The following is a 27,478-nucleotide window of genomic DNA, read 5'->3' on the forward strand; positions in this document are numbered from 1 at the left end:
GACCGGGAGCAAACGCACCTGTCCGATTTTCCCATCATCACGTCGGGCGTAGTGTATGTATGAATGGATTCTAGTGAGTGCATACCATCATGGGAACAATGACACTGAAATTCCATTGTCCTTTTATGCGATCGGATTTATGTGTGCTCAGGAGGTTTATAGCAATGCAAAATATAAATTGTCCTACAAGGCGAAATGGGGCGTGGTAACTAGAGCAAAGTGGCAAAAGTAACCAAGTGCACTTGCACATCTTGCTGCAATTTGTAACTTTACACCTACGAACAACTTTCCTTCAAATTGGAGTTTTTATTTGGCATATAATTCAAACTGCATGACCATTATCTACAGCTAAGTACATTTGACAATAACTTACTGCTTGATCGTATGGCAAAGATCCAACATTCACATGAGGTCTTAAATATATACATATTCGTAAGTGTGCATGTTATAATCATGAATATGGAGCGAACGACATTAGTATTGGGATATCCAGTATGTATCTTGTCTACATTCAGGAACCAAGGCATAATATTTGTAAATACATATATATATAAATTACACGTACAGCGATATATCAATGTAAATCATTGATAGTTTTAGAATACGTACCATACATAAGCATTGTTTGAAATAACGGGTGATTTTTTGAGGTTAGGATTTTCATGCATTAGTATTTGACAGATCACGTGGGATTTCAGACATGGTGTCAAAGAGAAAGATGCTCAGTATGCTTTGACATTTCATCATGAATAGACTTACTAACGAGCAACGCTTGCAAATCATTGAATTTTATTACCAAAATCAGTGTTCGGTTCGAAATGTGTTTCGCGCGCGTGTTTTGTTCAGCGATGAGGCTCATTTCTGGTTGAATGGCTACGTAAATAAGCAAAATTGCCGCATTTGGGGTGAAGAGCAACCAGAAGCCGTTCAAGAACTGCCCATGCATCCCGAAAAATGCACTGTTTGGTGTGGTTTGTACGCTGGTGGAATCATTGGACCGTATTTTTTCAAAGATGCTGTTGGACGCAACGTTACGGTGAATGGCGATCGCTATCGTTCGATGCTAACAAACTTTTTGTTGCCAAAAATGGAAGAACTGAACTTGGTTGACATGTGGTTTCAACAAGATGGCGCTACATGCCACACAGCTCGCGATTCTATGGCCATTTTGAGGGAAAACTTCGGACAACAATTCATCTCAAGAAATGGACCCGTAAGTTGGCCACCAAGATCATGCGATTTAACGCCTTTAGACTATTTTTTGTGGGGCTACGTCAAGTCTAAAGTCTACAGAAATAAGCCAGCAACTATTCCAGCTTTGGAAGACAACATTTCCGAAGAAATTCGGGCTATTCCGGCCGAAATGCTCGAAAAAGTTGCCCAAAATTGGACTTTCCGAATGGACCACCTAAGACGCAGCCGCGGTCAACATTTAAATGAAATTATCTTCAAAAAGTAAATGTCATGAACCAATCTAACGTTTCAAATAAAGAACCGATGAGATTTTGCAAATTTTATGCGTTTTTTTTTTTTAAAAAGGTATCAAGCTCTTAAAAAATCACCCTTTATATGCATCCTTGCTACCTAGATTCATTGTCAAAAATCATAAATGATAACTGTGAAAACTGGGGAACTTTTTCAATATTAATCGAACTGACTCTTGTCTTTAGTTAATATCTATAATATTAGAAAACTAACAACTATGTCAAATGTTTAATATAATATTTATGGTTTGTATCAACAGCTATAATAATAACTATTGCTTAACGATTCGCGTGATCGGCATTCGTGTGGAATTAGCCGAGCTTGAAAGACAAGATAGTTTTTGAATTTTAAAACTGCTAAAAAACACTAAACTTTAAAATGGCGTCATAATATTTCTTTCTTAATGGAATATGCTATTCCTTTTAGATTTGTATGTCTCTATACTATATTATAATGGTCCATAAAATAATGCGCTCTCTTAAAGCAAGTTTTCTTTCATACTATACATATGTACGTAGATATGATCAAAAGAAATCTGAAAAAAGTTCGCACTGTTAGGTAGCGGAACTTCTTAAGTATTTAAGTTAACGGCAACACTCATTTCATTAACTGAATATAAATCGCCAGGTGTATCGTGAATTCACACCCGTAACAATAAATACTAAGTACAATAATAGTGCTAGTTTCACACCACCAATGCCGAACTATTATGCTTAGAAAGTCTTATTCGCATGTTCTGTAACGCGAAAAATTACACAAAATACCTATACATTCACATACATAAACGAACATATGGAGGTAGTGAAGTAATAGCGGAGTTAAAGTGGGGCAGAAACGATTGAAATGGGACCGGGAATAGTTGCGAGCGCAGAATAGATGTAGCCTCAAGTGCAGATCTGTGCATGACATTGTACGAAAAACGACGGGATCAGGTCATCACGACCACTGGTGTCCACACAATTCGCAAGAGTTTCTCGGTGCAATTGTGTTAGATATTGGCTCATCAGCTAAGTGCATTTGGAGCACAAATGCGAGGCATTGCTTTTCACGGGTGATGACGCCGCGGGCAGCTTCTTGCTAACAGCACTGCAAACAATAGTGAGAACTTTCTCATATTATAAAATCGCGATTGCATTAAAGTGCAGATAGAAATGCCGCAAACAGGTAAGCAGGTTGTCCAACACAGCAGCACCAAGGGCTAGTAGGTGTTGTGCTTGGCTCTGACCAACTCGATTGTCGTGTCTAAAAGAAACGGCCCAAAACTTGTAGCGCCAGACAACAGTTCAAGATACTTGGCGAGACGGTTTGATTGAAAAAAGCAGAAATAAGAATCAAAAGCCAACAGAAACCGCAACGTCGTTACAAGAGGAGAAACTGTAAAGTACAAGCCTTATGGGAATGTAACAACAAAAATGCATAAACACAACGTTATAAATATAAAATGTTACATACACAAGTATGTGTGCAACGTACAGTAGCTTTCGACATGGATCCTTACATGCATCCATTCAATCGTTCAATGTGCAATAATTTGCTTATACACACTCAGCACTCACATAAATATGTATGTATGTTTTGTATACGAAGTATGTGTGTATAAATGCGTTCATTGAAAAGTTGGAAGTAAAGGTTATTTAGTGTGTAGCAGTCGTTAGTGTAAATCCATATGTACGTATGTATGTCTTATAAAGTTAGACTAGCAATAATTGAATGTGTGAACTTAAATGCTTACATACATATATGACAATATACATACATACGCATGTATATACATATGTATGTATATTTATGTCGATTGCGAGTTAATAAATTTGTGAAGTTGAACTTATTAACAGGCAATATTATTTGCTAGGCAATTTCCCGTGAAATAATTTAGGCCCAGCATATTTAAGAAATAGAAAATTAAGTTTTACGTTAAACATTAACAAATATGATTGTGAAATATCAAATTTCCTGCACATTCTGAGACATTCATCACCCTGCAAGACGTTCAAGACGATTTGTAATATATGAATGGACGTTCCGTGCATTAAAATCAACTAGTAATACATTTTTTTTACAAATTTAATGAGCTAGAAGCCTAACTAGTTTTTTTTTCGATACCGTCAACAGTTATCTCTTATATATTGGTATCTTATGAGATCACAATAGTGACATTTCGGCTGTCAACTGTCAACCAGAAATACTATTTGAGTGTTATGCGTCGTTTGCGTGAGAAGGTATTTGTAAAAATTGGTCGGAATTATGGGTTGACATGGTATGGTTTTTACACCACGGTAATGCACCGTCGCATACCGCATTGATTCCTCGTGAGTTTTTCGCCAAAATTTCAACCAATATCGTGCCTCAATCACCGTCTTCGCCTGAATTAGGCCAGTGCTTTGAACTTTGAGGATATCTATATGTATGTAGATTTGAAGAATAAATCAAGAATTTTAAAATTTGAACAAAGTCTTAAACTTTTTACTCATAGAAGATATCATCCTCAAATGGAATTAAATTAAAAAGTGCGTGAATGTATTTTCATAAACTAACATCTAAACATCTAACTCCATTTTACCATAGAGTTACTAAAAGTTCTTAAATGTGGCGATAACTCAATTGTTTTCCTACTGTACTACAAACATTGATATATAAACAATATTTTTTATATTTAGTATTTCCATAATATATGTACATACATACATACAGTAAATATTAAAATTGAAAGTCAGTTTTCGCATTTGTTCCGCAGATAAGGAGGTTAATACATTTACGTCATACTTGTATTTATGTATATGTAAACTACGATATCTGCAAATCAAAACAAAAATAAGTTTGAACTGTTATTCAAAAGAAAAATTGCAGTAACAAATTTAGTGCTGCATTTAGCCTAGGTGTTCTCGAAGCCCGCGCAGAAGTCAGCAGGTTCTGGGGGCGGCAAAATTTAAAGCATGAAATAAGATTTTTCAGTAATAGTTTTCTCAATTATCTACAGATTTCCAGTTCGTACATATTTTATTTTACAGTAAATCATGTTCATCGTAAGGCTCATTTGTGCGATAATCGAAATGTTTGTTATAATTAAGCATTGAATTAATTTTAACTTTTGAAACGATTTTCATCACATTTTATGTAGCTAGAAAAGCATACATATATGCAAAATATACCTACATCTGCCCCTGGAACAAATTCGAATTTAATATAAAGGGTGTCCTAAAATAAAACAAGGAAAAAACGTTACCTTCGGCTGCACCGAAGCTAATATACCCTTTACAGGTGCATTTCTTTTAGTAAGCTATACGCTATAGTAACCCGATCTGAACATTTTTCGGAGATTATATTATTACCTTAAGTAGTAATCCATGTCAAATTTCGTGAAGATACCACGTGAATTGCAAAAGTTATCCATACAAGCCCTTGATTCCGATCGTTCGGTTTGTATGGCAACTATATGCTAAAGTGAGCCGATCTGAACAATTTCTTCCGGCATTGCATTATTTCTATGAAAAATAACTCATACCAAATTTCGTGAAGATATATCGCCAAATCAGGAAGTTTCCCATGCAAGCATTTGATTCCGATCATTCAGTTTGTATGACAGCTATATGCTACAGTTAACCGATCTGAAGTATTCCTTTGGAGATAGAATTGTTTCCTTAGAAAATAATCGATACCAAATTTCGTGAAGATACCACGTCACATGCAAAAGTTTTCCATACCAGCACTAGATTCCGATCGTTCAGTTTGTATGACAGCTATATGCTATAGTTAACTGATCTGAACAATTTTTTCGGAGATTACATTATTTCCTTAGAAAATAAACTATATCAAATTTTGTGAACATAAATTGTTAAATGTGAAAGTTTTCCATACAAGAACTTGATTCCGATCGTTCAGTTTATATGGCAGCTATGTGTTCTAGTGGTCCGATATCGGCAGTTCCGACAAATGAATAACTTCTTGAAAAGAAAATACCGTTTGCAAAATTTCAAAACGTTATCTTAAAAACTGAGGGACTAGTTCGTATACACATAGACGGACAGACAGACAGACGGTCATAGCTAAATCGACTGAGCTCAACATACTGAATATTTATATATGTACATATGCACTTCATAGGGTCTCCAACACTTCCTTCTGGGTGTTACAAACTTCGTGACAAACTTAATATACCCTGTTCAGGTTATAAAAATAGAAATCACAGTTTTTAGTGTTATTATATTTACACTTATTTATGGAATAACACGTCGGGTAAATAGTCTCCACGGACCAACAAACCTATCAAGGTGAAAATGCGCTTCATCGCTTAGGATGAGAGCTGCGGCCGCTAAGCTTTCATTATTTTTGGAATATAGTTATTGGGACACCCTATACTTATTATATGAACAACAAAATAATATTATGTTATTAAATGTAAAGTAAAGAAATGAGTAGCCTCGATTAAATATGCTCACCTAGGTTATGAATTTGAGCTAATTTTCAACTGCATATGGCATACAACTGCATGCACATGATTATTTGCTTTTGTTTAGATATCCGTCAGTCACAACTTCGCAACAATAAAATATAATATACATATGTGTGTGTATAGTCAATCTTTGTCATGAGAAATCCAGCTGTCAAACTCTCAATGGGGAAATGCAGTTGTCTAGCCGTGAGAACATTTCTAGCCTTTCGAGTTTCAAATTTTGCAAGGTGCCCGCAAAACAATTCAATTAATGCGTGAGCGCGCATTATACCGTAAGAATGTGAAATATTAAAGTTGCCAATGTGGATCACTGCGATATAAGCATATCTTTTGCAAACACGTATGTGTATCCGTATATACTTACATATACATAAGTATGTACACTTATTGTGATTTTGGATTAATTTTCAAAGAAAAAATTCTAGATTCAATAATTGTCCCACATATTTTATATAATATATATTTTGGAAGTGAAAAATAAACATATTCTCCCACTTTAACTTGATACCTAATAATAATGTATCAATATAATATAAAACAAGAAGGTATAGACATGTGAGCTGATGCGACACAGAATAGCATTAGTAAAGCTATCGAACTGAAATTTATACTCTTATATGTCGGCAATTGCTTTCAAAATTTTAGAAATCGAATATTTTACACCGAATTCGAACGACTTCGTTGTTTCGTTTAATTTTAAACTGTTTATATCCGTTTGTATCTATAACTGAATTGGTTATTCTGGTTAGTTATACTCTGTACATCGGTCAGTACGTGAGATTTTGTTTAAAAGGTTTATTACTCTGCGTAACAGGTCACGAGGCGTAACCTTTCATAAAAGATTTGTCCAAGTTAACATTTGGCTGTTACATTTATAATTTAAAATAAATACCGCTGAGGTCGCAATATTATCAAATCAAGAGTGTTTACAATATTTTTATATGTTATTATGTTTCTATATTTATGCAAATTTTATTTAAGGAGGTCATCCCGTGTGACGGCCGTTTTTTTAAAGGAGTTTTAGAAATATTTTATAGTGAAATGAAAAATCAAAAAGCTTCCAAATTTGGGCTATATCTATGTATATTTATTAAGGCTTTAATAGTTTTGAACTTTTTGTTAAATGCGAGATTCAGCAATCAAAAAAAAAATAAATAAAAATAAAATAACCCTTAGGTAGAAGGTTATCGCCGGAACTCTTTTAAAAATCTTGATAATTAATTTTTTGCTTTAAAATATTAAAATCCAGTAATGATTTTGTTGCAGCTACTTTTTTGTAAAAAGAAGGTTCAATTTTTTCCAAAAATCCTACTTCGCGCTAAAGCCACATATGCGATATATACAACATTTTAATGTAATGAAAAGAATCATTTTTGAGAAATTGTAGGCGTTATTGTGAAGAATACAGTTTCAAGAAAAATACGTTCAGGTGTGAGCTAAAGACCTTAGTTTCTACCTCCTGTAACTTTTCATGTATGTATCACATTCTATGAATGCTCTGGAGTGGATTTATGTGGAAAACCAATTTTTTGAAACCGTCGCACGGGAAACCTTAAGTACAAATTTGGGGATTTATGACTAGGTTTACTTTTCTATAAACATCATTAGATTACGGTTTGAAAAAGGACAAAATCGGAACAATAATTTCCATATCTCACAATTTTAAAATACATCTGATCTTCTTACATTAACAATATATGTAAGCACCAGTAACGTTTCATAATAAAGTGTGGTATCTCTCAATAATAATAAAAATAGTCGAAATCGGACTATAACTTCTCAAGGCCCCTAGAGAAAATATTTTCCTCTTAGTGGTGTGTCCAACTTATATCGATCAATATATTCTAAAAATATAATGATTTTATACTTATTGGCTCATTTCTTCTTCATATATATATATATCAGTATATTTTCCATATATATGTATAAATATCAGTTTTACCATTATGAATAATTTATGTCTTAATAATAATTAAAATAAACGATAGTTTTTAGAAATCAAACTCAGAGGTTCTAAAAATGGTTTTTGGAACGGTGAAAAATTGTATATCCACCAAGCAAAACAGTCAATTACATACAGATGTATACGCATACTGTTTTTAATACTTAAAACTAATCTGTACATATACATATGTATATATCCAGATCATCAGTCGTTCTTTCTTTTCAGATTCCAAACGAAGCTAGGTTCTTCCCCCTGGTCTTTCCAACGGAGTGGAGGTCTTCCTCTTCCTCAGCATCCACCGGCGGATTCTGCGTCGAATACTTTCAGAGCTGGAGTGTTTTCATCCATTCGGACGACATGACCTCTACAGCGTAGCCACTGTCTCTTAACTCACCGAACTATGTCAATGTCGTTGTATATCCTGCAGAGCTTATCGTTCCATCGAATGCGGTATTCGCCGTGGCCATTGTGCAAAGGACCATAAATCTTTCACAAAATCTTCCTCTCGAAAACTCGTTAAGTCGACTTATCAGATGTTGTCATAGTCCATGCCTCTGCACCATATAGCAGGACGGGAATAATGAGTGATTTATAAAGTTTGGTTTTTGTTCGTCGAGAGACGTCAGTCCGAAGATGCACCTGTTGGCAAGAGTTATTCTGCGTTGGATTTCAAGGCTGACGTTGTTATGGGTGTTAATGTTGGTTCCAAGAGAGAAGAAATTATCTACGACTTCGAAGTTATGACTGTCAACAGCGACGTGGAAGCCAAGTCGAGAGTGCACGACTGTCTGTTTGATTGCATCATTTCCTTGTGCCCTTGTTTATTACCAGACACGACACGATCACATTTCCTTTGTTCAACTTCTTTGTTTAACCTTGAATAAGCAGAACTAACGGCGAGGTTATCATGGCCAATAATATCGATGTCATCGGCGTAAGCTATTTTTTTAATTTTTTTAAATATTATACCTTCTTTGTTTAGATCTGCAACTCGAACTATTTTCTTGAGGAGTCGCCTTGTCTGAAACCTCGTTTGGTATTGAACAGCTCGGAGAGGTCCTTCTCATTCTTAACTGAGATTTTGGTATTGCTCAATGTCAGTTTACACAGCCGTATTAGTTTTACGGAGATACCTAATTTAGACATAGCGGAATAAAGGCAGTTCCTTTTCGTGCTGTCAAAAGCAGCTACAAAATCAATTAAGAGTCCAATCAGTTTGTTGACGGTCGATTGGGGAATCGGGTTCACCATCTTCTGTAGTTATGTTTTCACTTCAGCAGGAGAAGCGGCTTCCATATTTTCAATATGTTCTGGGCATCAGTTACTCGATAACCTCTGTTAATCGCCGCATCTTTTCGCAGAATATTCGAGTATTAGTCCTGTCGGTTAGCCTCGTACTCACGCATTTCGGCTCTTTCTTTTTTTGTCTGCGTCTCGCTTCCCTCTCGGTATCTATCCTATTCCTCACTTTGTGAGGTAGGCATTCTGTTTTCTCTCCATTGCGACACAGTACTCATGCTCTCATCGACACCCAATCACATGACTTAGACCTTGTGGGATATATTCCATCGTAACATTAACCCAGAAGGTGATGTTAGAGAGAGATCAAGACTCGAATCATTCCTCGATACTGTAGGTGGTAGGGCTCACCTGTTATTCGCGAACACACAGATGTTGTGAATAAGCGGGTGAGAAGGGGAAAACCGCTTTAGGCTACGATTTCTACTGGGAAACACCCGGGAGCCCAACAAGTAGACCCCGCCATAGGAAATTGTGACTGACGCTGAAATTGCTGCTGGCTCAGGTCTGACTCTTTCTCAAACTCCTGATAAGCCCAGCGTCAAATACATAATTGTTAATCAGGCAGATTAACTGCCATTGACGTAGCGTGGCATCCACAAACCAGGCTGATAGACCAAAAGAAGGTAAGTTTGACATAATCTAGGGACCCACTACCTATGAATGCCGGGTAACTGGATTAAGCTAAAGCAATCATAACATATTCAAGCCAAAAGTATGGCCATAGGGAACAAATAAACCTTCGACGGAACTCTCATAGGGCTTTTAATAAAGCTAAGCGATTCGTGAATACGAACACAAACTCAGAATAACAAAACGCAGCTCGTGGGGTTTATTCTGTAGTCAAGTAGACAGCGTAAATTGTACGGCAAAAATTAAAAAAAAAAATTATCGGAATCAATTGTTGACAGCCAAGGGTGCAAGGCACGTAACATGGCGGATTCTGTAAAAAATAGTATTACATATTTATTTCCCACGGTCGCATGCTAGACATTTCCAACCTGTCATATCATTACCCAAGAAATGGTTACCAAAGTATTTAATAGTGTCTGTGTCCATTTAGAATACACACTCAGTAGGTGATAGGAGGCCAAAGTTCCGAAACCGACGGAAAAGAAAAACTACTCCTTGCAAAATCGTATAGATCGATCAGCCCCACTTAACCGTTTGGAGTTCAGGCTGCACGCCTACTTCAATGGGAAATCGATGAGATGACACCGCTCTGCGTGAAGTAGTTGGTATAATCTAAATTTCCTTAGTGAAACGAGACTTCATCCTAGCGGTATTCATTGACGTGAAAAGTGCATTTAACAACGCTAGTACAGCTGCTCTGATATCGGCTATTTCTTCGTTTGACATTAATCTGAACTTGCTAACCTGGTTAAGTCACTTTCTAAGCAATGAAAAAGCTACATATGTATATACATAAATTGGGGAAGGTACAAAAATAACTTGTAGGATAAATTATGGCAGCCCGTAAGGAGGCATCCTAACTCCCTTGCTTTGGGTCATTTTGGTCTTTGAATTAATTCTATTTTACAAGGAGAACTTTAAGATCGTCCATTATGTATGTCTCAGCTAAAGATACAGTTATCTTAGGCAGGCCCAGGTCATTCAGCTCCTTCAAAGGTTGTTTGAGACAATTTTACTCTAGAGGAACGTCTCAGGTGTTAGAAGACAAGCAACACAGGGCAACCACAAAGTTACTTTGGGGTATTGTTGTTGGTGGGCAGACCAAAAAGCTCCTACTTCTAGGTAAAAGAGAGCTTAATAACATTGTTGGGATCATCACAGGGCATCTACCTTTAAAATCCCACTTCAGCTTTGGAAGACAACATTTCCGAAGAAATTCGGGCTATTCCGGCCGAAATGCTCGAAAAAGTTGCCCAAAATTGGACTTTCCGAATGGACCACCTAAGACGCAGCCGCGGTCAACATTTAAATGAAATTATCTTCAAAAAGTAAATGTCATGAACCAATCTAACGTTTCAAATAAAGAACCGATGAGATTTTGCAAATTTTATGCGTTTTTTTTTTTTTTAAAAGTTATCAAGCTCTTAAAAAATCACCCTTTACAAAATTTAAAAAGTAGATTCGGTGGAATGCACGGCATGCGCGAAGAATGATGAGACGCTGAAACATTATCTTTGCAAATGCCCAGCTTTCAGCAGTATAAGACGGAACATATTCCACGGCGCTCTATGTTCCAACTTAAAAAATATTGGGTCGCTGGATTGGAAAGGAATCAGATATTTTACCAAATCCACGGATTTGCTGATACAATGGGCTTAATAATGGCCTAAGTTACTTTGGGGTATTGTTGTGGTGGGCAGACCAAAAAGCTCCTACTTCTAGGTAAAAGAGAGCTTAATAACATTGGGATCATCACAGGGCATCTACCTTTAAGATCCCACTTCTACAAAATTTAAAAAGTAGATTCGGTGGAATGCAGGGTATGCGGGAGGATGATGAGAGAGCTGAAACATTACCTTTGCGAATGCCCAGCTTTCAGCAGTATAAGACGGAACATATTCCACGGCGCTCTATGTTCCAACTTAAAAAATATTGGGTCGCTGGATTGGAAAGGAATCAGATATTTTACCAAATCCACGGATTTGCTGATACAATGGGCTTAATAATGGCCTAAGTACGGGCGCTTACGGTCTTGCGGTCTTGCGCTCGCACGTCTCCCCTTTTCAACCAATCGACCAACAAAAGGGCAAATATTTAAGATAAGACGACTTTAATAACAAAATATAACAATATTTTCTTTTAATGATTATCAAACAATATAGGTTTTTTAATGTAATAAATCTAAGTGATTCAAATATTATGTTTACACTCTTGCAACATGTTGCTATAGAGCTCAATAGTTTTGTTCACCTAGCAGTTGTTTGTATCACCTTAAAATAATCGAGAGGTTATACTACTGTGATCAAATTGAAAGGTGAATTTTGTCCATATCATTTCCTTTAAAGTATTCCCCTCTCGCTGCAATATTATACACTTATGCCAACGAATTTTCCAGTCATCCTAGCACTTGGAAACATCCTCCGTCTTCGATTCAGCTTTTATATCCTCAATTGAGTCAAAACGGTGTCCTCGGAGTGGTCATGTGTATTTGCTAAATAGCCAGAAGTTTCACGCAGGTAAATCAGGCGAATGCGGTGGTTGCGACACGATATGAGTTGAAAATGTGGCAAAATGATCACGAATAACCAATGCAGTATGAGAGGGCGCATTATCATCTCTTCTTTGTTCAATAAATTCACTTTTAGAGCCTCACAAAACGACTCGTATCTCAAATGATATTGAATATTTTGACGTGAAATTTAGCATAGATGTCACTAACAGTACTACCAACTTACAGAAGACCACACGAAGTATAAAATTCACCTTCCAATTTGTTCACAGTGGTATATACATATGTACATAAACGTATGTCTGTCCTTCTGTCCGTACAAGCTGTCTTGATGAAGCTTGGTACACATGTTTCTTGGCAAAAAAGTCTATAACGAGCTCATAGATAGGTAATCGGTCCACTGCCAAGCCCACTTTTTAACGAAATTATCGGTCAATGCAGTGGTGGATTTACACTAGGGGCAGTAGGGGCTAGTGCCCAGGGCGGCAAATTTTCTAGGGCGGCAAAATTTGGAAAGTAGAAAAAAAGTGAGCTGGCAGATGTGAAACATTGAAATTATTTTATAAAAGTAATAGCAGATGTCGAAAATTTAGGGATATTTCAATTTTGGGATATTTAGTGTTTTGGATGAGCATGTTTCCCCACAGAAAATTATAAGCGTGTTTCACCACTTAACATCAGGGGCAGGAAAATAACAGAAATTAATGATCTTGCAGGACATGCTCCTTGTGCTGCTCATTCTATGAATTTGGTTGGAGTTCACTCAGTGGAATTCGCTCCAGGAGCTGCTTCTTTCTTTAATACTGTACAAACTTTATATAACTTCTTTACTGCATCCGCACTGCTGGGAAGTTTTACAATTTCATACTGGAAAAAGAATTGCGTTACAATCTTTATCTGCAACAAGATGATCAGCTTGTTATGAAGCTGTTCATGTACTTAATCAACATTTCGACGAAATAATCGAGACTTTGATTATTATTGAAGAAAATATGGAAGGAAATGCAATTACAAGACAAGAAGCTAAAGGTTTACGAATTCAATTAGAGCGACTTGAAACAGCATTTATGCAGATACTTTGGCATTTTTTACTCTCACGATTCAATGCTGTTAGTCAAAGATTGCAGAAAGTTGATTGTAGCATTGCGGACGTGTCGACGATTTTCGTGGTTTGATCAAAGTTGTTGCTGATACGAGAAATTAATTCGAAATCTAGTGCTTTAAATATTTCAGAGATAAAAGAATATAAAACGACAGTTTCTGGAAAAAGAAAGAGAAAATTACTTAATTAATTACTTAATAATTAAGAACTTTTAATGTCATTCTTCACAATCTAGATTCTGAATTGCGAAAAAGATGTGTTGCAAATGAAAAGATTCATGAAAAGTTCTCAGTTATTATTGAGCTTGGCAATTTGGATAATAGATAGATTCGTAACCGAGCTAAACGTTTACAAAATGTTTATTCTTCAGATCTTGAGTCGTCATGGGAGGGCGAATTTGTGCACTTCCATGCTTCTTGAACTGGAAAAAAGATGGAACCAAATTCACCTTCCGATACTCTGAAACTTTTGCGTGCAACGACCTTTATACAGAGTTTCCGAACGTAGAAATTGCATATCGAATATTTATTGCTTTAGCTGTAACAAACTGTAGCGCAGAACGATCGTTTTCTTGTTTGAAAAGAGTTAAAATCTACTTGCGTTCTACAATGAGTGCAAATAGACTCAATAGCTTAGCTATTCTATGCATCGAATCAGATGTACTTCAACGTTTAGATTGAGAAAATTTAATCGACCAATTTGCAATTCAAAAAGTCAGGCGTGTTTGCCTGTGAAAAAAAAAATTTTGTAATATACATATGTACAATTATTAGTCAAGTTCAGTGCAAAATTTGTAGTTTTAAGAACAAGAACCTATATTTTTTATATTACACTGAAGTATTATGTATATATATAATAAATTATTTGCAATATTTAATTTTTAAAAACATAATATCAAATCCAAATAATTTTGAGTGAAATTTCAGTGCCGGGCGGCATTTTTTCCAGTGCCCAAGGGCGGCAAAAATTTACATCCGGTCCTGGGTAAATGCATGAGATATATGTACATATGTATAACTGAAATGTATAAGATATATTACTGAAATTTGGAGAGAATCCTTTCCTGGCAAGTCTGAATGCCAGAAATAGGATGAATCCGGTCAATATTTCCCTTAGCCCCCAAATACTTAACCAAAAGTTTTTCGAACTTCCGGGTGACTTTATGTTGTATACATATATCGCCAATATGTGAGTTACATATCTCAATGAAAATTAGAAAGTGTGTTTTTTTAATAACGGCGTATCTTTGTGCCCAAAATGGATAAAATCGGGGGAAAACTTGGCCTGACCCCTATATAGCTAATATCAGAAATATCGAAGATTCGTCTAATATGAGTGAATAAAATTTAATGAAACATTGAGCATTTTATTATTTGCAAAAATAGGAAAAAATCGGTACTACCTGCAACTACACTTTTTTAATATATATAAAATTTTGCCAGCCAAGGGGTTTTTTTGGGGTAAAGCCGATATTAGTGCTTGCTTGTTTTAATATAAAGTTTTGCAAAACCTGTAAATATTGTTCCGGCTTTGATTCTTGCAACTTGCACCCTTCTTTACTTCTTTATTGTAATTTTTCAATTAGTTAATTTCTGCTTTGATGCGGATCTCAAAATGGATATGTACATACATACATATATGGTAATTTAAATTTGTAAGCAGGACTATTTTTAATGAAGGACAGTAAAATCAAAAACGTTAAATAATTTTGCGAAGTTCTATCTCCTAATAAATTAAAAAATCGAAAAACTTATAATGTAAGACAGTATCTAACAAGCATAAATAACAAACATATTAAATGTTGAGCGGTTTATATGGTGCTCCAATGTACTGATACAATGTACTCTATTGCCAATGAAATATAACTTATTTATATTGCATTACATACAATTTCTTAGGCCGTACAAATCGTAAGACACGTTTATGATTTATGAACGGCTTTTGGTTAACCACAATACTGTCCGTTTGCAACCAGAGTCAGAGTAATTGTAAACTGCAAAAAGCATTACGATACATGGATTGGATAGATCAGTGTGACAGAAAACCACAAAAGGTTCAATGATCTCAAAAATTGATATTAATACTAAACCGTAAGATTTGTTTTATCTACTGGAGTTAATACAAGTAATACTCGTCGATTTCGAGTTGTAAGATATTGCAAATGAAGATACTGATATTTTGCATTTACCTATGTACATGTACGAATATAATGCATCTTAACCCTCTAATGAAGAAAAGTAGGAAGTATATAAAATAGGGCCTTTGTAAAATTCACAATTTTTCAAACAATCCTTGTGCTTATGTGGATACAAATTTAAAAGCAAGCGCTTAGGGTTGAATTTTTGAAAGCAAATATCGGAATATGTAATTCCTAAAAACAATTAGCAACTACTAGATCGTTAATTATGCATTGAAACTAAAAACGGAAAACTTGGTATTTTCCTGTTTCTAGCGCCATTACTTGATGTAAACCACCTTCAAGTCGAATTAAGGCACTTAAAAAGAAAAAAATATGAAGATACTAGAGGACCCGCTTACGTTTTACTGTGGCTGATACATAAATAGTACTACTAATACCATCTATATGATTTCTATTAGTTAGATTATAAGTATTAGTTAAGGAATAATCGCATTTTTGATGAAGCAATAAAAATGAATCAAAAAGCATTTCGTGCGTTAAGAAAGAATTGGTTTTTGGGGTAGAAATACTATTGAATTTTGGCTGTGCATCAGTGAAATCAATCGAGTCCAATCGATTGTTAGCCTGGTGGACTGCATATTAAGAAACGGTTCTCAAGCGTGGAAAGACAAAAAAATCGGCTGGCAATATATATATATATTATTCATCGAATGATAAATGAGCCAGTTTTAATTCATTGCATTGTGTATTTGATTGCAGTTCTATTCTACCATTCCCAATATTTAGCAATTTTATTATTTTTCAGGAAGGATCAGTTTGAAATTGTACGCATATACATATGTATTCATCGTTCCCGTTCAAATATTGCATTGCTCTGTGCAATGCTTCGAAAAGATTTCTGTATATCTCAAATTTTTTATCAACACTTCAGTTATGCCGCTATTTTTTTATGCCAGACCTTTTGCAATTTTAAATTGCCTGTCAAGATACCCCCTCCAATAGTTAGCAGGTATGAAAAAAATGTTATAGCTACCCATAGATGTATTGAATCACCCAATTAATTACTTAAGAAGGAACAACTCTGTCCACAATATAAAAACTTGATCCACAGATGTCGCGTTTTCTTTAATGCACGTTTACTGCGATGGTAGCGCCATCTATCGGTCAAACATTCCAAAATTAATAATTGATTAAAAATGAAAAAATAATTTAAAAAACATTTTCCAGTGGACCAAATTGTAAATCTAAACCATTCTCGAATCTCCTTGAACATACACACAAAATTTCATCAAAATCGGTCCATCCGTTTAGGAGCAGTTCAAATGCAAACACACGGTCAGAAGATTTATATATATAAAGATGTATTTTCAATTTGATCTCTCAGTATATGGCATGTAACCAAAATAGTAATGAAACGACAAGAGTTTTAGACTTGAACATAAAATCAAAACTTTCAAAAAAATATAAACTAAGAGTTCAACTTTTCTCGACACCTGAAGAGCTTGACTCGTTTAAAACGTTTTGGAAGAACCTCAATCAGAATGGCAAAAGTGCCTCGACAATTGATATAAACTTTTGCCAAAGCTTATACATCTTAACGAAGAAAATTTTGAAAAACAATAAAGCAATATTGAATGATTAAAATTTGTTATTGTTCTCTAATCCAGAAATATAAAGGCAACCTATGTTTTAATTACGGTCTTGTATCTTTCACGAAGATAACTATGAACTGAGACATAAGTATATCAGTTTCGCGCTTATCGCTGAGTTTCATCCGTTCAAGAAATATTTAGCCATAAAGGCGATCAGCATAAAATGCGAATGTTAATTACATAAATGGAATTGCAGTTTCCTTAGCTAAACCTGAATTAATAGTTTTTATCTAAAAACACATTTTTATGTATTTAATTTTCTATGCATGAGGTTGAGGAAAAAAATATCAAAAGTCTCTTGCAACCAGTTGCTACAGAGTATTATAGTTTTGTTCACCTAACGGTTGTATCACATAAAACTAATCGAAATAGATATAAGGTTGTATATATGTATATAAATGATCAGGATGACGAGAAAAGTTGAAATCCGGTTGACTGTATGTCTGTCCGTCCGTGCAAGCTGTAACTTGAGTAAAAATTGAGATATCTTGACGAAACTTGGTATGTAGGTATCTCAGTACAAAAAAAAGAGTTCGAGTTCGTAGATGACTACCATGCCCAAAAATCGCAATTAACCGAAAACCTACTAAGTGCCTATAACTAACCACTTAATTAAGATATAAAACCCATTTTTGGTACAAGGGATCGCAGTAGCCGTGGCCCCACCTTCTAATAAGTTTAATGTATATATCTCCTAAACAACAAATTAATGTAATACTACAAGAACCTCTACCTATAGTGTAAAAAGGGACTAAATCGGATGTAAACCCCGTTCACTCCCCATAAAACGGTAGTGTTCAAAACTTCTAAAAGCGCGGTAAATCAAAATGAATGCGTTAGAGACGCACAAATTTGCCACCGGATTGGTATGACAGGGTAAAAATTGTACGATGGGCGTGGCACCGTCTACTTTTAGGTGAAATCCCATATCTCCGGACCCGAACGGCTGATTTTGACAATATTTAATGTGTGGTATTTTTTTCATATTTCTATGTCACCCTTTGAGCGAAATCGGACAAACCACAAACATTTTTACAATTTTAAAGTCCATTTGATTCTTTTACTTTCCAGTACACAAACCAAGAAGTAATGAATATAACGGGATTAAACTTTGCCCGAATAATGCCTTTAGTATATGCCACCTTATGATAAAAAATTGTTTAAATCCTGTTCAAGCCCCTAGGTACCGATTATTTGGATCCCATTACCTACTGTTGAATTTTGATTGAAAATATACATAGGTGAGACATATAATTGAAATTCTGCGATAGTACTTCTCTGACAATGGTATATCTGTATGTTAAAAATGGCTCGAACCAGGTCAATACCTCCTTCAGCCCCATATTCCTAATATAAAGTTTTTCGAACTACCAGGTGACTTTGTCCCGCATATGTATATCGGCCAATATGAGAGTTATATCAATGAAAATGAGCTAGCGCGTTTTACTCAAAACAATGTATCTTTGTACATAAAATAGATAAATTTGACCGAAAACTTGATTTACAACCATATAATATCAGGATTTTCGAACATCCGGTTGACTTTGCTCTATACGATTGTTTTTATAGTATGAGACATATTAATAGTATGTGGTATTGGGAAAAATATATAAAATCTGGTCTGGTATGTGTCTGGAAGTATAGGAGTTATATATGTATAGTAAAATAGTATATGTATATATAAAATTGCTTGGATTTCGATCCTCAGGTTGACGTTTTCCACTATAAAGCATTTCTTTGATTATTGAAAGTTGCAAGAGTATAATATGTTCGGTTGCACCCGAAATTAGCCCTTCTTTACTTGTTTTGTATTGTATTTATGTATATGTATGTATCTTCACACATACAAAGTATATATGTACATATGTAAATGTAGATTTTTAATACGCTTTTATTAGCTTCACTTGTATGTATGTATGTATGTATGTATGTTTGTAACTTTTTTATGTGGTACTGAAACGTAGAAGATTTGAGAGACACTGTAGGAAGGCGACAGTAAGTTTAAGCAGTACATATATAAGTATAACCGCGCACCAGAAGAAATAATATCAAATTAATAATGCAAAACATGTGACTTTTAGGTAATAAAAAAATTAATACTTATAATAAAATTTTTGTAGTAAAAAAAAATTCAGATACTAGTTTTCAAAATGCCTCCGAGAAGCAACTGTAGTAGAAAACTCCTTTTTTTAACTTTGGCTGTCACGTCGATGTGAGCTTTTTAAAAATTGTCACCGAATCTAATGGCGGAGAATACGATTTAAGTTATATTCGTTTATATTTCACAATATTGGCAAATCTCATAGAAGAAAAACTAAAAAATTAAAAATAGATATAGTTTAAAAAAACTAAAAAACACGCTTTTAAAGCATATCAAACTAAAAAGTGAATAATAATTCTTTGTATAAACTAACAATAATAATGAAGGAAAAATTCCTGCATTATTGTGGGAAAAGCGTGGGGTGCTTTGTGACATATTTTTCATATATCGAGCATTCCACGCTATTTTCACAATAATGCAGGAATTTTTCCTTCATTATTATTGTTAGTTTATACAAAGAATTATTATTCACTTTTTAGTTTGATATGCTTTAAAAGCGTGTTTTTTAGTTTTTTTAAACTATATTTATTTAAATATCGAAATTTGATTGCAACCGAGCGTTACGATCATAAATATATACTCCATCAAAATTGCTAGTGTAATGTATTATTTTTTTTATGAAGGACAAAATCTGGTCGTTTAGTAGGTGAAAATTTGTGAGTATACATATTTAGTTGTTATATTCATATATGTCCGAGTATGTACTCTTCCACACTAAACATATAGCTGAACACCTATAAATGCATACATACATATGCATATGTGTTTAAAGAACAGAAAAGGTCCGACGCCAACAATAATAAACCTGATTCGTTCAACTCTCTCGCTCTCAAGTGTGAGCGAATGAAAAAACGAGCTTGTCCGATCGATGTTGACTTGTAATCTTGAAATGAACGAATAGGCAGGCGAGTGGCTAACTGCTCCAAAGTAAATAACGAAACAGTTAATAAAATACAATAACAACTACATTGCCATCAATTATAATGGAAACGAAAAAGGGGAGGTGTCCAAGACCGAATCTGAAGTATGTATATACACCCAGGCACAGAAAAGCTGTGATCTTTAATCTGTGTTTTGTTTACCTACATATACATATGTATGTATATGCATGGGCGCACACATCTAAACATCTGTATGAATCGGAATGTTTGTGCGCTATATGTCAACGCAACAAAATTGATCGCAGGCATTTACAAGTTTGCGCTTTATAAAGATATTCGGTATAATACAATAGTAAGAAGAAAGAGTAAGTTGATAATTTTCTATAGAAAGTTAACGTAGATATTTATAACATGAATATGCATACAAATAATAATATCTATGTTTTTAAGTAGTTTAAACTACATCGAATAATAAGTATTGAGACCATATATCAGCGCTTACACTTTGTTAATTGTCTGGCATTCCTCCTTTAAACACACATGTATGTACATATGTACATATGTGGTAAGTATGTATGTATGTTAACATACATACATACATATATTCCCCACAAACGAGAGGAAACCTCAAATCTGACTACTTGAAGAAATCGCGCGAAAAGCTGAGTTAAACTTCGGATTGGACTTCACAATAAAATTCTTTAATATATGTACTTGTAGATCTTTACTATTTTAAGTGATTTGAACCTCGACGGTCGGCTTACTCGTTCATACCTATGTATGTATGTATATAAGTGAATACTCGAGGGTTCCTAAATCATTAATGGGTTACATGGATTTTCTCGGGTAACAAACACCCTTCTTTAAAAAATTATATAAAAAATGAAATATTTTGTTAGAATTTCTTATTGTTACAAATATACACTATTAACAAAGAAATTATGAAATTTTTGCAAAAAAATATTTAAACTCGGCCATTGCGGCGCCATTTCCTTAACTCCTTACAGGATCATCTAAAGTGAAAAAATACGGCTCTTAGTTAAAACCTCAACTTAGAACTTGGACAAAGAAAATTAAAATCGAATTTTGGATTTTTGGCAGACATTTTTACAAATGAAGAAAATTTCACAAAACTTTTTTTAAATAGGTGTAATCAAAAATAAAACATCCTTCGTCCAAGTCTTGCAGAATTGTATCTCAAAGACCTGTATAAAATTTTATGAAGATCGGTTGAGAAGTTCTCGAGAAATCTCGCCAACCGTTTTCAAAAACACAATTAAAGACGGGGCACTTAGCCTAGCTAAGGTTAGCATACAAGTTCTCAAGGCTGTATCTCCGAAACTTTTACTCGGATGAACTTGAAAATTTAAGACAACATTCTAGAGAAGTTGTAGACTTTAATAAGACAATAACAAAAATTGATTTTTCGAAAACTTTAAATCTACGTAACCCCTTAAGTTTATAGATGCTATTGAAACTCACCTTTAGAAATAAAAAAACACAAACTTAGCATATACTAAACAGGAACCCATCAGGTTTCTCTGAATATATTCCAAGAGCAAATTAGTTTAAAGGATTGATTTTTAATTTTAGTTTTTGGTGCTAACAAATATAAAGATTTTTAATTTTATGTAATATGTCATGTACCTCGGAGTACCTATGATTTTAAAAAGCAAGGATATGTCTAAATATTTCACAGATTTTCTAGCACCTTTTTTGACCAAAAACTTCTATTTTATGTGATCAGATGACACTATAATCTCATGGTCTCATTCTCTTCGAGCAATTTAATATTGTTTATGTTTTTAGCCGAATTTTTAAGATACCTCGTATTGTACATATGTATATCTGTAAAAAAAACTTTAAAATTGGAATTTATAAGTGAGTATTAAATTTTGATACTTGATTATCTAATTTCAAAATAATGTGCATATTTGGTCCAGTCGATTGAGTAATAATTAATCGGCTCTATGAAATAGCTTGCAGAGCATATTTTAACATTTCGGTCACTATAAGGAAATTTAACCACATTCGAACTAAACATAATCTTTTAAAGTTCGTTGTTATAAACAGATACATACGTATGAGCATGTCTCTAATTCGTGAACCATATGCCAAGTTTAAACGGTACGAATTATCTCTTCCTTGCGCTCAACATTACTCTGCTAAACTTTTGGGATCCTTTACCATTTTTATACTCTACGAACACATATGTTTTGTGTGGTAGTTCTTGATTGCGGTATGGTTTAAAATTGTCTTTTTCTTCGTATGTGTTGATCATACGTATGTATACATGCATGTGTTCAGCTCCAACTCTTGCAGGTCCACGATTTCACTTGGGGCCAAATCAACATATTGACCACGTATGCGTTTTCTGACTTGCTTTCTTTACCTCCATTTTGTCTGTGTGTGTATATGTATGTACATATGTATGTATAATTTAAGTTGGTTTTTCATGTTGATATACTTTTGCTTCTAAGGATACTAGCATACGCTTGAATGGGCTTCCTCTCATCTAGTGAGCTTCGCATGATTGTATGTATTTGTTAGCTTCCACACATGCAATAAATTTATTTACATGTATGCCAAGGTAGAACATACATATGTATGTACTTCCAACGAATGCCGTTTGACTTTGTTGCCTCTAAGTTTTCGTTTTGCAAGTAGTTGTTGGTTGGCTAAGCTTCGTGTTCTATCTCAGCATCTTTCAGAGCAAGATTCAACTCGCAATGTAGTCGCTGCTTAGTGTGGGTATGCAGTTACCATCAAAAAGTATGTTGGGCAGTTGGCACTAACAACATACATACATACATATGTATCTATGCATGTATTATACAAATACTCGCATGGCGAGCGAAACTGGGCATACCGGCATCAGTTTCGGATATTGGTTTGTAACATTTTGTCTTGGAAAGGACAATTGGAACTTTAATATCGAATGCTATCCATTTGTACATGTATATACGCTCGTTTTTATACGCATACCTATGTATTGATGTGCCTTATACATGTGTATTTACATATCTATTCACATACATTTATATAAAAAGTTTGTACATTATGAAAATAGGATAAACATGAACATTCCGATCCAGTTGCGTGTAGCTAACAGTAGCCTAGAGAGTTGTTTCACTGAAACTCACACATCCATATCCTGCATATATGTACATTTCATGTGGATGAACTCGTGTGTGCACACATACAGACAGTTTTATATTTACTTATAAGAGTTGAGTTGGGGTATTGCTGAGTTCAGGTTGGGGAAGTGGTTTTTTAACACCCTTGAAATCATAACGGTGACGAGTCAGAATCAACCAACTAGGGTGGAACAAAGCTTTGGGGCAACCGTCCAGTATAAATAAGTGTAGGAAATTACTTACACACATTTCTCATAAGTATGTATGCATCATTGACCACCAGATTCGATATAACTCCGCCTACAGCTATGCTTGTATTGTTAATTCAACATATGGCAAAATGTTTCCGAATTGTTTTCTATTTTATGCTTGAACGTTTTTTTCGAATAAGGATATACATATTCTACAGAAATGTATAGTATATTTGGGCATAGTGTCTAACGAACCGGTCAGAACATATGAAAAAAGTATGAATAGTAGTATAAATCGTGCGGAAGAATGATTTTGATATTCTTATTTGGACTTGCCCATTTTCATAATCATCTATTTCAATGACAAACATTCTTACAGGTGATACCAGATGACTCTGAGTATTATCGCGTGGAGTCTGAAATATTCACTGATAACAATCATACGTACAAAGAAAGATAACATGGATCGACAATAACACAATGAACCGTTAAAACTTGGACAATTGTTTTATTTGTTTTTTTGCTCTACGTTGTATACCGTAATACAAAAATCTGAAGAACAGAAAATTAATTCGGATTTCTATAAAATTAAAAAGGGTTGTAATTTTTAAAATGTGAAAACCACGAGAATTGACAATCTTCAGAACAAAATATTAAACAAACCCAGAACGCACACAATGACGAATTGCTTGAAATCCAGCTTTAGTCCCACAAAAACAAATTAATTTGATATTACTTGCTTCTTGAATTTGTGGGCTAATACTGATCTCAGTTGGCTTCACAAGTGATCTTGTAATGTAGTAACGTAAATTTCCAAAGTATCAATTGTTCAATTTAATTTCGTCTTTCTTTGTAAAATGCTAGGAGCGCAGACCTAATAAATTTGCATATTACATGTAGCATATATGTATGTAAGTATAGTTTAAATATATTAAAATATGTGTCTGTGCATCTTAAAGTATATATGGATTGTGCCCATTCTTGATTGATTTATTTTCATACTGCGTCTTATTTTAAATGAATAATTATGAAATGAGATTTTGCGTCCATCCGGCCGCACCCACACCTACACAGCAAATCAACAAACGAAGTGATCATAACAATATACACAATCGCATAAAATGCCACAACCATTGCACATACCCAAAGAATTGCGTTGCCACACCGATCTGGGTTTGCCTCATCATTGATGCTGAGGCCCTCCTTTTTTGGCCTGACAAAGGGCTAGTCTTAGCGCGCGTGTCACGCTACATACTCGCCTTTGCAACGAGTACAAGTAGGTAGAGGTAGATACGACAAACGTACTCGTGCTAGTTAAATATGTTCATATAGAGTTTGTAGGCTTTTGTTGTGCTCTATTGAACGATCACCGCGCAAACGAACTGCAAGTGATCATCACCAGCCAATTTTGCTTCCTGCCTACGTCTTTCTCTTGTCCTCCGAAAAGTGACGCTATGATTATCTTCAGCTACAAACAGACTTGTGGTTAAGTCTGTCACGGGCTCGGCCGGACTTCCAACGCGTGCTGAAGACTGATTGCGGGACCATCTCAAAAGCTGTTGCGTGGGTTGAATTTTAAATCTTTTAGATCGTGCTTTGTATCTGTCTGTTTCATTTTTTGATTTGCAGTTTTCGGTCCGATTCCAATGTACACACATACAGACGTAAAATAAACAAGCATGCACGTACGAAATCACACATACATATGTATGTATGTACATATTTAGTTATAAGCGAATCGATACCGATATTTAGGTATTCCTATAATTATAAACAGTTCTGTAATTATTTTAATTCAGTTTCATAAGTGTCGTTAAATTAGAGGTATTTCCAAGATTATTGAAATTTCATAATACAAAAACCGTTTGAATTTACATTCTTTATTATTCTATATAAATAATAGTTGAAGGATGGCATTTAATTCTTTGACATGAATGAAAGTGGACAATAAATCTGGATGTATTAAAGAATATATTCCATTGAAGAAATACCCAATGCCGGTTTTTGGAAAGCGGGTTTGATTCCAGGTCCTGAGTAATGGTAATACACACCTCAATCCACAACACCAACTTTTTCTTCTTCTTTACTGGCGTAGAAACCGCTTACTCGGTTATAGCCGAGTTGACAACAGCGCGCCAGTCGTTTCTTCTTTTCGCAAGTTGGCGCCAGTTGGAAGTTCCAAGTGCAGCCAGGTGGAGAACCTGGTCTTTCCAACGGAGTGAAGGTCTTCCTCTTCCTCTGCGTCATTGTCTTTTAATTCGCTGAACTATGTCAATGTAGTCGTATATATCATACCGTTCATCGTTCCATAATCACTATAAATTTTCCGCAAAACTTTTCTCTCGAAACCTTGTAACGTCGACTCATCAGATGTGTCATCGTCCATGCCATGAACTAACGGCGCGGTTGTTAAGGCCAATGATATCAATATCATCAACATTAGCATCCGCCAGCAGCTGTACACTCTTATAGAAGATGTACCTTCTCTGCTTAGTTCTATAGCTCGAATTATTTTCTCCAGACGTAGGTAGGTCCGTCAACATGAACACAAAAAAGGATGGATGGTTTATTAGAAGAACTAGTAATATGTCTAAGAGGATCGTACATTATGGAAAGGGAATGTAAACATAGTAAACATGCACTGTTTTTGTAAGAAGGACTTAATTTTCAGAAAAAAGCAACTATGACAACAAAAACAGAAAATAATTTATATGGCTTTGAAAACCCATTTGAGGGGTTTACTTGCTTCATAAATATACTCTGCCCATTACACTTACTTCCTTGTTCGTTTATACATATTTCTTTTTAAACAATTAAGGACTAATTAGCTATGTAAATTGAGCAAATATAGTAATCGGTTTGTAATTTTTTTTAAATATATTTATATTTCCAATTAAAATAAAATGGATTTCAAGATATATCTCGTGTTCAATCGTCAATTTTTGCTTAAACCTGAGCCGTTGACAAAACATTGACGCCAGAAAGATTACCCCATTACGGACACAAAGTGTATGTTGCAAATTTCGCGGAAAGTAGAATATTACCGCTATTTTAAGTATATATATATGTGCGAATACTGCGCTTTAAAAATTCTCAGCTCAAGCTTTCACACCTTCATACCACATTTCTCCAAATTTGTACTTGTACTCGTGCTGCTGCGAAAGACTGCAAATAGGCACCACGAAGCAACCCCTTTGTGGAACTATGCAATAGAACAACTCGACAACGGTTCGTTTACAACGCTTGCAATCGCTTTACAACAAAATATTCCGTGCTTTTGAGTTTTTACAGTGTATATGCAGGCATACAAATATATATTGTGAACAAATGTATGTGTATTTGTCATTATACTAAATTATTATGGCCGTATATAAGTGAAGAAGTAGTTTTACAGACGTTCTCCCACTCTGCGGCGCTAAGCTTCAAAGCGTGGATGGGGTGAGAAAATATTTCCAGTTGAAAGTGAAAATTGCAACACTAAAAGAATCCGCGAATAAACTTTTTACGCAAGTTCATGCTTCTCTTTTGATTGTATATACATATGTACTACATATGTATGTACAAGTCATACAAATGTACAGGTATGTACGCATATTTTGATATACAACCGTGAAAATAGTCGTCGTGCTATGGCACGTGGTATATACATATGTATGTATGTATGTACATACAAATACATATAACAATATAAACTAATTTGTTTGCAGATTTTTGTTTGATTGTAGAATTAATTCACTTGTGTACATGTGTGCACGTGTTTTTTTTTTTAAAGAGTAGACATTTACAAGTTAAATACATCAATATAAAAATGTAACTTTACCATAAGATATTCTATGTAATGGTTAAAGGTATGTTCATATGTAAAGGTTAATTTTAATGCCGACGTTATTTATCGGAAATTGTTAGTGTAGTAATTAAAAAAAAAAATAAACACATTAAGGGCCGTTTTCTCA

The 27,478-nt window shown here is 34.7% G+C and overlaps 1 protein-coding gene and 2 long non-coding RNA genes across 4 annotated transcripts in view; 1 reads left to right on the top strand and 2 right to left on the bottom strand.

The window, feature by feature from the left end:
• Positions 1-27,478, bottom strand: part of LOC105224076 (B-cell lymphoma/leukemia 11A) — a 62,290-nt gene that overhangs the window by 27,205 nt on the left and 7,607 nt on the right. Inside the window, exon 1 of one of the 2 annotated variants that reach the window (XM_049454610.1) lies at positions 13,420-14,242. The exons of the other annotated variant lie outside the window; for it this stretch is intronic. The gene's annotated coding sequence lies outside the window, so the exon portion shown is untranslated. Of the gene's footprint in view, positions 1-13,419; positions 14,243-27,478 lie in introns of those variants that run through there. 2 annotated transcript variants of the gene reach the window in all.
• LOC125778185 (uncharacterized) lies at positions 9,323-11,639 on the bottom strand. The gene is made up of 2 exons (XR_007422551.1): positions 11,580-11,639; positions 9,323-10,982 (listed from the first exon to the last, which is right to left on the bottom strand). It is a non-coding gene; the product is annotated as an uncharacterized LOC125778185 (long non-coding RNA).
• Positions 24,148-25,399, top strand: LOC125778188 (uncharacterized). The gene is made up of 2 exons (XR_007422555.1): positions 24,148-25,088; positions 25,155-25,399. It is a non-coding gene; the product is annotated as an uncharacterized LOC125778188 (long non-coding RNA).

The sequence above is a fragment of the Bactrocera dorsalis genome, chromosome 4, assembly GCF_023373825.1.
Source record: "Bactrocera dorsalis isolate Fly_Bdor chromosome 4, ASM2337382v1, whole genome shotgun sequence".
NCBI classification, from domain to species: domain Eukaryota; kingdom Metazoa; phylum Arthropoda; class Insecta; order Diptera; family Tephritidae; genus Bactrocera; species Bactrocera dorsalis.